We start from the raw sequence: 10,621 nt of genomic DNA, 5'->3' as shown, positions 1-10,621 counted from the left end.
GCCAGCTTCTACTATTGAAGATGCAAGTAGGAGTAGAAAAGATGGGGGGAGACGTCAGAAGCTCATATTATTCATCAGGGGATATACCATATCAGGTGCACCAATTATCAGAGGGACTAGCCAGTTGCCAAAACCCCCAATCATGATTGGTATTACTATAAAGAAGATTATAATGAATGCGTGGGCAGTAACAATAACATTGTAGATCTGATCATCTTCTAGCAGAGTCCCTGGTTGGCCCAATTCTGCTCGAATTAGAAGGCTTAAGGTGATGCCTACTATCCCTGCTCATGTGCCAAATAGCAGGTATAGTGTTCCGATATCTTTATGGTTAGTTGAAAACAATCAACGATTGATGAACCTAAGTGGAGAAAAAGGTTAAATGGCTGAGTAAGCATTAGACTGTAAATCTGTGTGTTTATGTGCTTTGCTTATTCTTTTTTTAAACTGCCTTTGAAGCTAAGCAATCCCAAACACTCTCTGTGACCCAGTACATTTCAAAAGCCAAATTTTTTGAGCCAGATGCTAAATGAAGATGACCACACAGATACATTATATTGTGTCAGAATTATGAATTTTAATTTTAATCTTTAGTGACTGAAGTCTGATAATGGCTAAATCTAGTGACATGACCTTGATGTTAATATTTTTAAATTATATATATCTTTTCAAATATATGAGAGTTAACTGCCTCATGATTTAAGCTATGTCTTCCAGCCTCCTGGGTTCTAACAAAGGCACTAACCTCAGGCAATTTAGAAAAAGATTTGTTCCATGATAATGAGAAATTGAACAGCACATACAAAAAACTGATACTGTTTAAATAGCATCATGAATTGAAAAACCTGATAGACTGTAATATTCATCTCATGACAACAGACTACTTGAAAATGCTGTAAAATCTAAAAATAATGCATTTTAATTTTCCTAACAGCTTGAAGCAAAATTGGATGTTTTAAAATTAAAGACATATAGGGCATTGACTGGTAGGTCTTAATTCAAATAATGAGGCTTTATGCGATATAGTATTTCATATTAAATCCAATTCATGAGCCCAAATATTTTATGGAATTAAAAATGGATTATGACAACTTATGTAGTCCTCCCTCAATGGTTACCAAACTCTCTGCCAGAGTAGTGATAATATCTTACATAGATGAGATGCATTTTTTTTGACTGGTAGCCTAAAGATTCTTGACTGCATCTGCAAAAGATGTAAAACACAAGACTGCCCAAAAGGGTCTGAGATGACTCTTGGAAGATAGGCCTTATAATACCAATGCTGACCATATCGGTGACTTTTCTCACTGGTAACCCATAGGGATTGAAGTTACTAATATCAAGCATCCATTTCAAATCTAACATTCTCTAGTTTCAATGTATTTTACTAGAAGGGATATAAACAGAATTTTCTAGCTTCCAACTTAAGTCATGCACATGCTGTGAACCCTTTCTTTCTGAGTGTCTTCATCACGCTTGTCATGTCCTGGTTTTTCTGATTCCACCATACCTGTGGCATATGGGCCAAAGTAAAATTGCACCAGATGGGTTAAACACTGAAGAATATTTTACTTAAGGCTATTGCAATAGATGAGAGAGATTAACCTCACTCTGCTAAAACAAAGAACGGAAGGATTTTTAATTACTGAGGTTAATGGAAAAGTACTAGAGGATGTTAGGAAGAAGTTGGTCAAAGTGATTAGGCCATATGCATTTGCTAAGTGTAACTTATCAAAGTTAGGATTTTGCCCTTCCACAGAGATTGAAAGATGGGAACCCTATCTTTCTCTATGACTGTATTTCAAAGAGATGGCTCCAGGTCCTTAAGAAAGACATTCCTGAGTTATAGAAGATTCACATCTCAAATAGGTAGAGAAAGAATTACAATTGCAAGTTTTCTAAAGTGAGTGCTTTAAAAAAGGTGAGGTCAGGAGACTATAGTCCTAAAGAAACCTGTTGAAAATTTAGTTAAGCTGAGGAAAATGTTAAGGCCATCTGGATGATTGTGTCTTTGTAAACCAAACATTTTGGTTTAGAGGAGGCCAAACAGTATCCTCAGAGGAAAATAAGAACTGAAATTGAAGTTTAACAATGTCCAAATGCTCACAGATACTATGGAGAACTTGACTTAAGCACCTTACAAATAGATTATTTACCACCATTTCTCTAGTGCCCAGCAGGTGCCAGTCACATAATCATAGTTCCACAAAAGCAGTATTTAACATGGAGAAACTATTCCTTCGTCGTCTGGCCTTCACCAACAGATAATTCCTTACTGTACACAAATATGTCAGGCTGCCACAATGACATTCATCTCCAAACCACAATTGTCTCAAAAGCAACAATTTATTACCTTTTTCTCCAGAATCTAAGGCTAAGATCATGAGCTATAGAGTCAGAGAGCTTAGTACAAGTTTTAGCTCTGTTGTACAGTGACTGGTTTATCTTGAGTAAGTTTCATAGCCTTCAGGAAGCTCAGCTTTCAAATCATCACAAAAGAAATAATACCAGTACCTACCTCATGGGATTGAGAGAAAGAAAACACTTAGCAAAGTACCTCACACAGAGTAAGCCTCTAATAATTACTGGCTTGCTTTACATTGTTAGTGTTTTTCATATAAGAAGCTTGCTAATAGTATGTTGAATTAATAAGTGAAAAAATGAATAGTTACCAAAACAGTTAGGTGACATTTTAACTATATTATATCTTCTATCCTGAATATTTAAACTATAGACAGAAAATTAAAAATTTCTGCTGTATTAGTCTGATCTCCCACTGCTACGAAGAAATACCCAAGACTGCATAATTTATCAAGGAAAGAGGTTTAACTGACTCACATTTCTGAATGGTTGTGGAGGCCTCAGAAAACTTACAATCATGGCAGAAGACACATCTTCATGGGGTGGAAAGAGAGAGAATGAAGGCCAAGCAAAGGGGAAAGCCCCTTATAAGACCACCAGATCATGTGAGAATTCATTCACTATCATGAGGGCAGTAGCATGGGGGTAACTGCCCCCAAGATTCAGTTATCTCCACCTCATCTCACCCTTAACATGTGGGAATTATTACAATTCAAGGTGATATTTGGGTGGGGACACAGAGTTAAACCATATCATTCCACCCTGGCCGCTATCAAATCTCATGTCTTCACATTTCAAAACACAATCATGCTCTTCCGACAGTCCCCCAAAGTCTTAACTCATTCCAGCATTAACCCAGAAGTACAAGTCCAAAGTCTCCTCAGAGACAAAGCAAGTCTCTTTTGCCTATGAAACTGTAAAATTAAAAGAAAGTTAGTTACTTCCTAGATAAACTGGAGGTACAGATATTGGGTAAATACACCCATTCCAAATGGGAGAAATTGGCCAAAATAAAGGGGCTACAGGCCCTATGAAAGTCCAAAATCCAGTAGGGCAGTCATTAAACATTAAAATTCCAAAATGATCTCCTTTGACTCCATGTCTAACAACCAGGTCACACTGATGCAAGAGGTGGCTCCCATCGCCTTGGAAAGCTCCATCCCTGTGGCTTTGCAAGGTACAGCCCCCCTCCAAGCTTCCTTCATGGGCTAATATTGAGTGTCTGTGGCTTTTCCAGGAGCACGGTGCAAGCTGTCAGTGGATCTACCATTCTGGGGTCTGGAGGATAGTGGCCCTCTTCTCACAACTCCAGTAGGCAGTGCCCCAGTGGGGACTCTGGGGGTTCCAACCCCACATTTTCCTTCTGCACTGCTCTAGCAGCAGCTCTCCATGAGGGTCCAGCCCCTGCAGCAAACTTCCACCTGGACATCCAGACATTTCCATATATCCTCTGAAATCTAGGCAGAAGTTCTCAAACTTCAGTTCTTGACTTCTGTGCACCTATAGGCTCAACACCATGTGGAAGCTGCCAAGGCTTGGGGTTTGCACCCTCTGAAGCCATGGCCCCAACTGTACCTTGGCCCCTTTTAGCCATGGCTGGGACACAGTGGACCAAGTCCTGAGACTGCACAAAGCAGCAAAGTCCTGGGCCCAGTCCATGGAATCTTTTTGCCCTCCTAGGCCTCCAAGCCTGTGATGGAAGGGGCTGCCATGAAGATCTCTGATATGCCCTGGAGACATTTTCCCCATTTTCTTGGCAATTATCATTTGGCTTCTGATACAGTTTGGCTCTGTGTCCCCACCCAAATCTCATCTTATAGCTCCCATAATTTCCATGTGTTGTGGGAAGAACTGGGTGGAAGATGATTGAATCACGGGGGTGGTCTTTCCCATGCTGTCCTCATGATAGTAAATGGGTCTCACAATATCTGATGGTTTTAAAAATGGGAGTTTCTCTGCACAAGCTCTCTTTTTGCCTGCTGCCATCCACATGTGACTTGCTCTTCTTTGCCTTCCGCCACGATTGGGAGGCCTCCCAGCCATGTGGAACTGTAAGTCCAACTAAACCTCTTTTTTCTGTAAATTGCCTGGTCCCAGGTATGTCTTTATCAGCAGCATGTAAACAGACTAATACAGCTCCTCGTTACTTATGCAAATTTCTGCATCAGGCCTGAATTTCTCCTCAGAAAATGGGTTTTTCTTTTCTAGCACATTGTCGAGCTGCAAATTTTCTAAACTTTTATGTTCTGCTTCCTGTTAAATGCTTTGCCACTTATAAACATCTCCCACCAGAAACACTAAATTATCTCTCTCAAGTTTTAAAGCTCCACAGATCTCTACAGCAGGGGCAATATGCTGCCAGTCTCTTTGCTAAAGCATAACAAGAGTCATCTTTTCTCCAGTTTCCAACAAGTTCCTCATCTTCATCTGAAACCACCTCAGCCTGGACTTCATTGTCCATATCACTATCAGCATTTTGGTCAAAGTCATTGGAAGTCTCTAGGAAGTCCCAACTTTCCCACATCCTCCTGTCTTCTGAGTCCTTTAAGTCACTAGGAAGTTTCAAATTTTTGCACATCCTCCTGTTTTCTTCTGGGCCCTCCAAACTATTCCAATCTCTGCCTGTTATCCAGTTCCAAAGTTGCTTTCACATTTTCATATATCCTTCCTTATAACAGCACCCTATTCCTTTGGTACCAATTTGCTGTATTATTTCATTCTCGTGCTAATATGAAAAAATACCCAAGACTGGGTAATTTATAAAGGAAAGAGGTTGAATTGACTAACAGTTCCACATGGTTTTGGAGGCCTCGGGAAACTTACAATCATGGCAGAAGGCACCTCTTCATAGGGTGGCAGGAGAGAGAATGAGTGTCAAGTAAAGGAGGAAGAGCCCCTTATAAAACCATCAGATCTCATGACAACTCACTCACTACCATGAGAACAGCATGGCAGAAACCACCCCCATGATTCACTTATCTCCATTTGGTCTGCCTCTTGACATGTGGGGATTACTACAATTCAAGGTGAGATTTGGGTGGGAACACAGAGCCAAACCATATCATCTGCCTTCACTAAACAGACACAATATAGCCAAATATGTCAATGAGTTCATCTCTAATTAGTTAATTGTTTCAATTAAAAACAAAGTACATGGAATAAATATTTATTTTCAAAGGAGAAACAAAAAAAGAAACAATAAATAAAATTTCTCACAACTTTATGAAATAATTAAATGAACATAAAACAATGCTATTCAATTGAGAAATGTCTCACTTGTTTTTTGCTTATTTGTTTGAAATATGGCTACTAAAATTTACATTACTTTTCTGTTTCCATCTACCAAATAAGAATAATGAAACTTGATAAGGTACATTGACACCCCCCTCAGCGGAAAGGCTTTTGTTAGTAATAAACAGGGTCCAATGACCTTGTAAAGATGAAGTACCAGATCCTTCCCATCATCCAACGAGTCTTTGGCAAGATCTCCAAAAACAACCATTCACTTAGATAACAATTTTGGGGTGGGGATGTCACAGTAATTTATGGTAATTGCTCCATTCAAAAAAAGAATTTTAACGAAAAAATAGAAGGCATCTCTATTTGGGAGGCATTCTACCTCAACAATCCTATAAGCCTAACTAGGGATGTTAATGAAACAAAAAAGGAAAAAGAACAGTAATTTGTTTGGGCAAGCATGACAACTATAGTTCTGTCTATATTTTATTCAGAGAAACTGAATGTCCCACACCTTATGTTCAAAGTTTTTCTTACTTAATGATGTATGGCTTCTCAATAAGTTATAAATTATTCCCAAGAATAAGTTAGAAAAGATATATATTCTGATTGAGACTACATTGACTAAAAAATGACATGATGGTTTGGAAGATCTATCCAAAAAGAAGCAATCATGTCAACCTTGTGAGTAGGCAACATGTTCAAGTTTGTCTTATATTGGAATCACTTGCATTTGCATCTTTCTTGATCTAGAGAATACTGGATTTCCTTCTGAAAAAAAATTTTAGTTTCTTCCTGAAGGTATAAAGGAGATTCATACACTGGAGAATATTTTTAACTAGCAATGTACACTTTTTATGAATATATTTACATTAATAAGTGCTGTGAACATACCAAAAAAAAAAAAAAAAACATATGGTGTCTGTTCTTGAGAAACTTACATTGCTGCCCATTTCTCTACTTCAGTCTATGGAAAAATATTAAAGAGTATCTATACCACTAGTCTCCAGTTCAGTTTATTTTTTCTGCCTATTCTTTCTCAAACCCAATTCAACGAGACTTTTACTCCAACAACCACAAAAACTGCTCTTATCAAGGTCACTAAAGGCATCTATGTTCTTAAATCCCATGATCAATTCTCAAATAATTTGACCTATTTGCAACATCTGCCTCTCCACCTTAATATGCTTTCTTTGTGTGACTTCCAGGATGTCAACTTTGCATTTTTCCCCTACCTCTCTGAACATTTCTTCGTTTCCTTACCTGGTTCTCCTTTATTTCCTAAATCTCTCAATGTTAGAGAAACAATGGGCTAAGTTTTTGTATGTCTTCTCTTTTCTAACTATATGCATTATTTTGACAATGGGAATTGCAAAAAAAAAAAAAAAAAAAAAAAACTTCAACTTTTATCTTGATAGTGGTATAGATGTATCAATTCTAAAACTATTTTGTGTGTATTTAATTTTGAGTCAATGAGTAAATATGTTGATCTTCATCAATAAGTGAATGAATAAAGACAATTTGTTTTATATACACAATGGAATACTTTTCAGTCTCAAGAAAGAAATTTTGTCATTTGCAATGACATGAATGAATCTTGAGAACACTATGTTAAGTAAAATAAGCCAGGGGCAGAAAAACAAATACTGTATGATCTCACTTATATGTTTAATCTAAAAATAGATGAGCTCATAGAAGTAGAGAGTAGAATGTTGGTTACCAGAGGCTGGGAAGATTTGGGGTTTGGAGGGATGAAGTCAAGGGATACAAAATTTCAGTTAGAACTTATTCTTAGGAGTAAGTTCAAGAGATCTATTGTACAACATGGTGGCAGTGGTTAATAACAGTGTACTGCATTTTGAAAATCACTAAGATAATAGATTTTGAGTATTCTCTCTGCAAATAAAAGATGTGAGGTAATGCATATGTTAATTAGATTGATAGAGCCATTCCACAATATATGCATATTTGAAAACATCAAATGTACACAATAAATGCTAAATTTTTATATGTCAATTAAATAAAAAATTAATAACCTATACTTTTATCTATCTTTTGACCCAGAAATCTTACTTCCAGGAATTTTTCTGAAGATATAGCTCCAATATGAGAAATATATACGCAGAAGGTTTTTCACTGTAGCATTTTTTTGTTACTACAAAATATTAAGAACAAAAAAAAACTTAACACAAAACTTAATTGAGTAAGTTATGAGTCATACACCCAATGGAGTACCTGCAGCTCTACAGAAGAATGGAGAGAAGCTCTATAAAGGGATATAGAATGATTTTCAGTACGTATTATTAAGTTACAAAGCTATGTACAATGGTGTATGTATAATTTACTGTGTCTTGATAAGACAAAGTAGGAGGCATATACATATGTTAGCTTATTTTTGCAAAAAGAAATATAAGGATAATACAGTCAACATTAATTTAATGGGCTACCTCTAGGAAGTAAACAGGAATTGGATGGTAGGAAGCAACACGTCTCTTAAAATAGTTCTTTATGTAGTTTTGACTTTAAATACCACATTATCATTTTATATATTCAAAAAAATCAAAATTAACTGACACAAATTAAATTTAAATACAAATAAACAAAAATAAGTTATACTGTGTATCAAATGGATTATATAACCACATTAGAAAAAATATAATCCAAATGATATTTTGTAAACATTACTTTGATTATATACCTTTAGTCTAAAGGCAATGAGAATTGCAAAAAATCTTCAACTTTTATCTTGATAGTGGTAATAAATATACCAATTCTAACACTATTTTTTGTGTATTTAATTTTGAGCCAATGAGTAAATATGTTGATCTTTTTGGGGGCCCTTGCTTCTCACTCTGGGAGAAGGAAACACAAACTGAGAATGTGAAAAGTCAAGAAAACCTCTATGGTTGGAATTTTTTTAAAAAGGTTCAGTAGGTAGTCATGACATTTTAAAAGAGGTAATAGTAATCGATTTCCTGTTCATTGAAATAGTTCGGTAGCAATAAGTATGCCTAGTGTCCAGATCTTGATTTCTACATCCACTTCTTCTCCATTAACAGAAGCCAAGGATCCTGGTTCTAGTATCTGATCATTGATCCCAGAGCTCAGACAAAGAAAGTAGTAATGAATTAATATAGAGTTTTATCTTTTAGGCTCAGACTGCCTCTTTCACTACTTTGATAATTAGAGTAGCTTTCTGACTTGTTTGCCTGCTTCTACTCATCCCCATACATTCCATTCTCAACAGAGCAGTCACAGTAATCCTATTAAAATGCAAGTTCAATCATGTCAATCATAAAGCCCCCATGTATTTTCAGGTCTGTTAGAGTAAAAATCAAACTCCTTTGAGGACTTATAAATCTCTATAGAATCAGCTTCCCCACTCTTTTTCTTTTGCTCAGTTCCTTCCAGGCACATTGGTAACCCTTTTGCTTCTTAAACACATGAAGAGCACTCTAAACTCAAGTCCTTTACACATACTGCTTTAGTTAACTTAGAATGCTCTTCCTACAGATATCCACATGGCTCTCCCCTCTTTTCCATCATTTTTTAATTCAACCATCATTTTCTTAATGAAGTCCTTTTTGGTCATTCTATCTAAAACCCCTAACTCACTCCTTCCCAACCTTCTTCATCATTATATTTGTTCTCCTCTTTAGGTATCATTTTCTAAGGAATCATTTAACTTATATTTATTTTTAAATGACTACTTAATTAAGCAAATAACAGAGTAACCAAACACAAAGAAAGTGTAAGCCAAACAAACCAAAAAAAGCAAAATCAAATGCCATGTAAATGTACTATATTATACAATACACGTTATATAATACCATGTATAAATGGTATTAAAATAAAATGAATTCATGAGTCTATACAAAGAAAATATTATATAGATAAGATGACAATGGAAGTATAAAATTGAGCTGGTGCTTGACTAAGAGGAACTGGAAAAAAATAAAGAATGTTGATGGTAAGGGAATACTACATTGAAAATTCACTTTCGCATCTTCAAAAAATTTGATTATGTTCAAAATGTGATCCTTCAAAGATATTAATTTTCAAATAGATTGAAAATGATCATATCAATATCCTTCTCACCCTTGAATCATCCAAAGCATCATTACTATATCTTATGAAAAATAAAATAAAATAAGGAAAAACAGAATATAGTCACTTAGGCCAAAGACATTGAATGATCACTACTCTTTTGTAAGTATCCAACCTGGAAAATTAATTTAAATCAAAAATGTATAATTTCATAAGTATTCTCTACGTGGCTGATAAATTTTGTCAAAGCAAAAGGCATTTTCTGATGTCATGCCATATTTTTTTTCTCTTTGTAGGTCTGATCAATTCATTCTTTTTCTCACAACATTGATAAAAAATTAGGAATCATGTCTCTACCTCCTCTGTACTCTTCTGTAGAATTTTAAACAACTGATCTGGGAGACCTTTGGTAAAATACCTTTTGAAGGATATGAGAGCACCTTATCACTCACTATGCAATTAATCATTTTTTCTCTTTCAAGAAAAAAATGAGATTAAGGAAGTGTGATTATTACTATTATTAGGAGAGTTACTGCGTATGTCTGCAAAACAGATTATACATATTGCAGATAACATTTGAACAATTGTAAGAATTCTCTTTTATTAAACAGTGAAGGAACTCCTGGGTAAAGCTCTCTCAGTTGCTGTTATAAAGATGTGATGAGCTTGCATTATGGTGCACTATTTATGTTTCAGAAGTGAACAAATAAGAGCATATTTCTACCTATCCAGAAGTCTTCCAGTCATGCGCAGAGCTTGACTGTGATTGTGATAAAATACCTCTGTGTCACTTCTCTACCTTCAAGTAAACTCTGCCAGCAAAGAATCTGGAATTGTTCGGATATAACTCTGCCATGGGGCTGAAAATCAATGGCTGATATCTAAAGTTGTTAACATTGTCTTATAGATCGAGAATGAGCATACAATACACTAACCTTTTTAATTGGCTTCTTTCTCTTAGTAGCCTAAAACTTCA

This window comes from Piliocolobus tephrosceles, chromosome 1 (assembly GCF_002776525.5).
Source record: "Piliocolobus tephrosceles isolate RC106 chromosome 1, ASM277652v3, whole genome shotgun sequence".
NCBI lineage: Eukaryota > Metazoa > Chordata > Mammalia > Primates > Cercopithecidae > Piliocolobus > Piliocolobus tephrosceles.
This window is presented reverse-complemented; position numbering follows the sequence as displayed.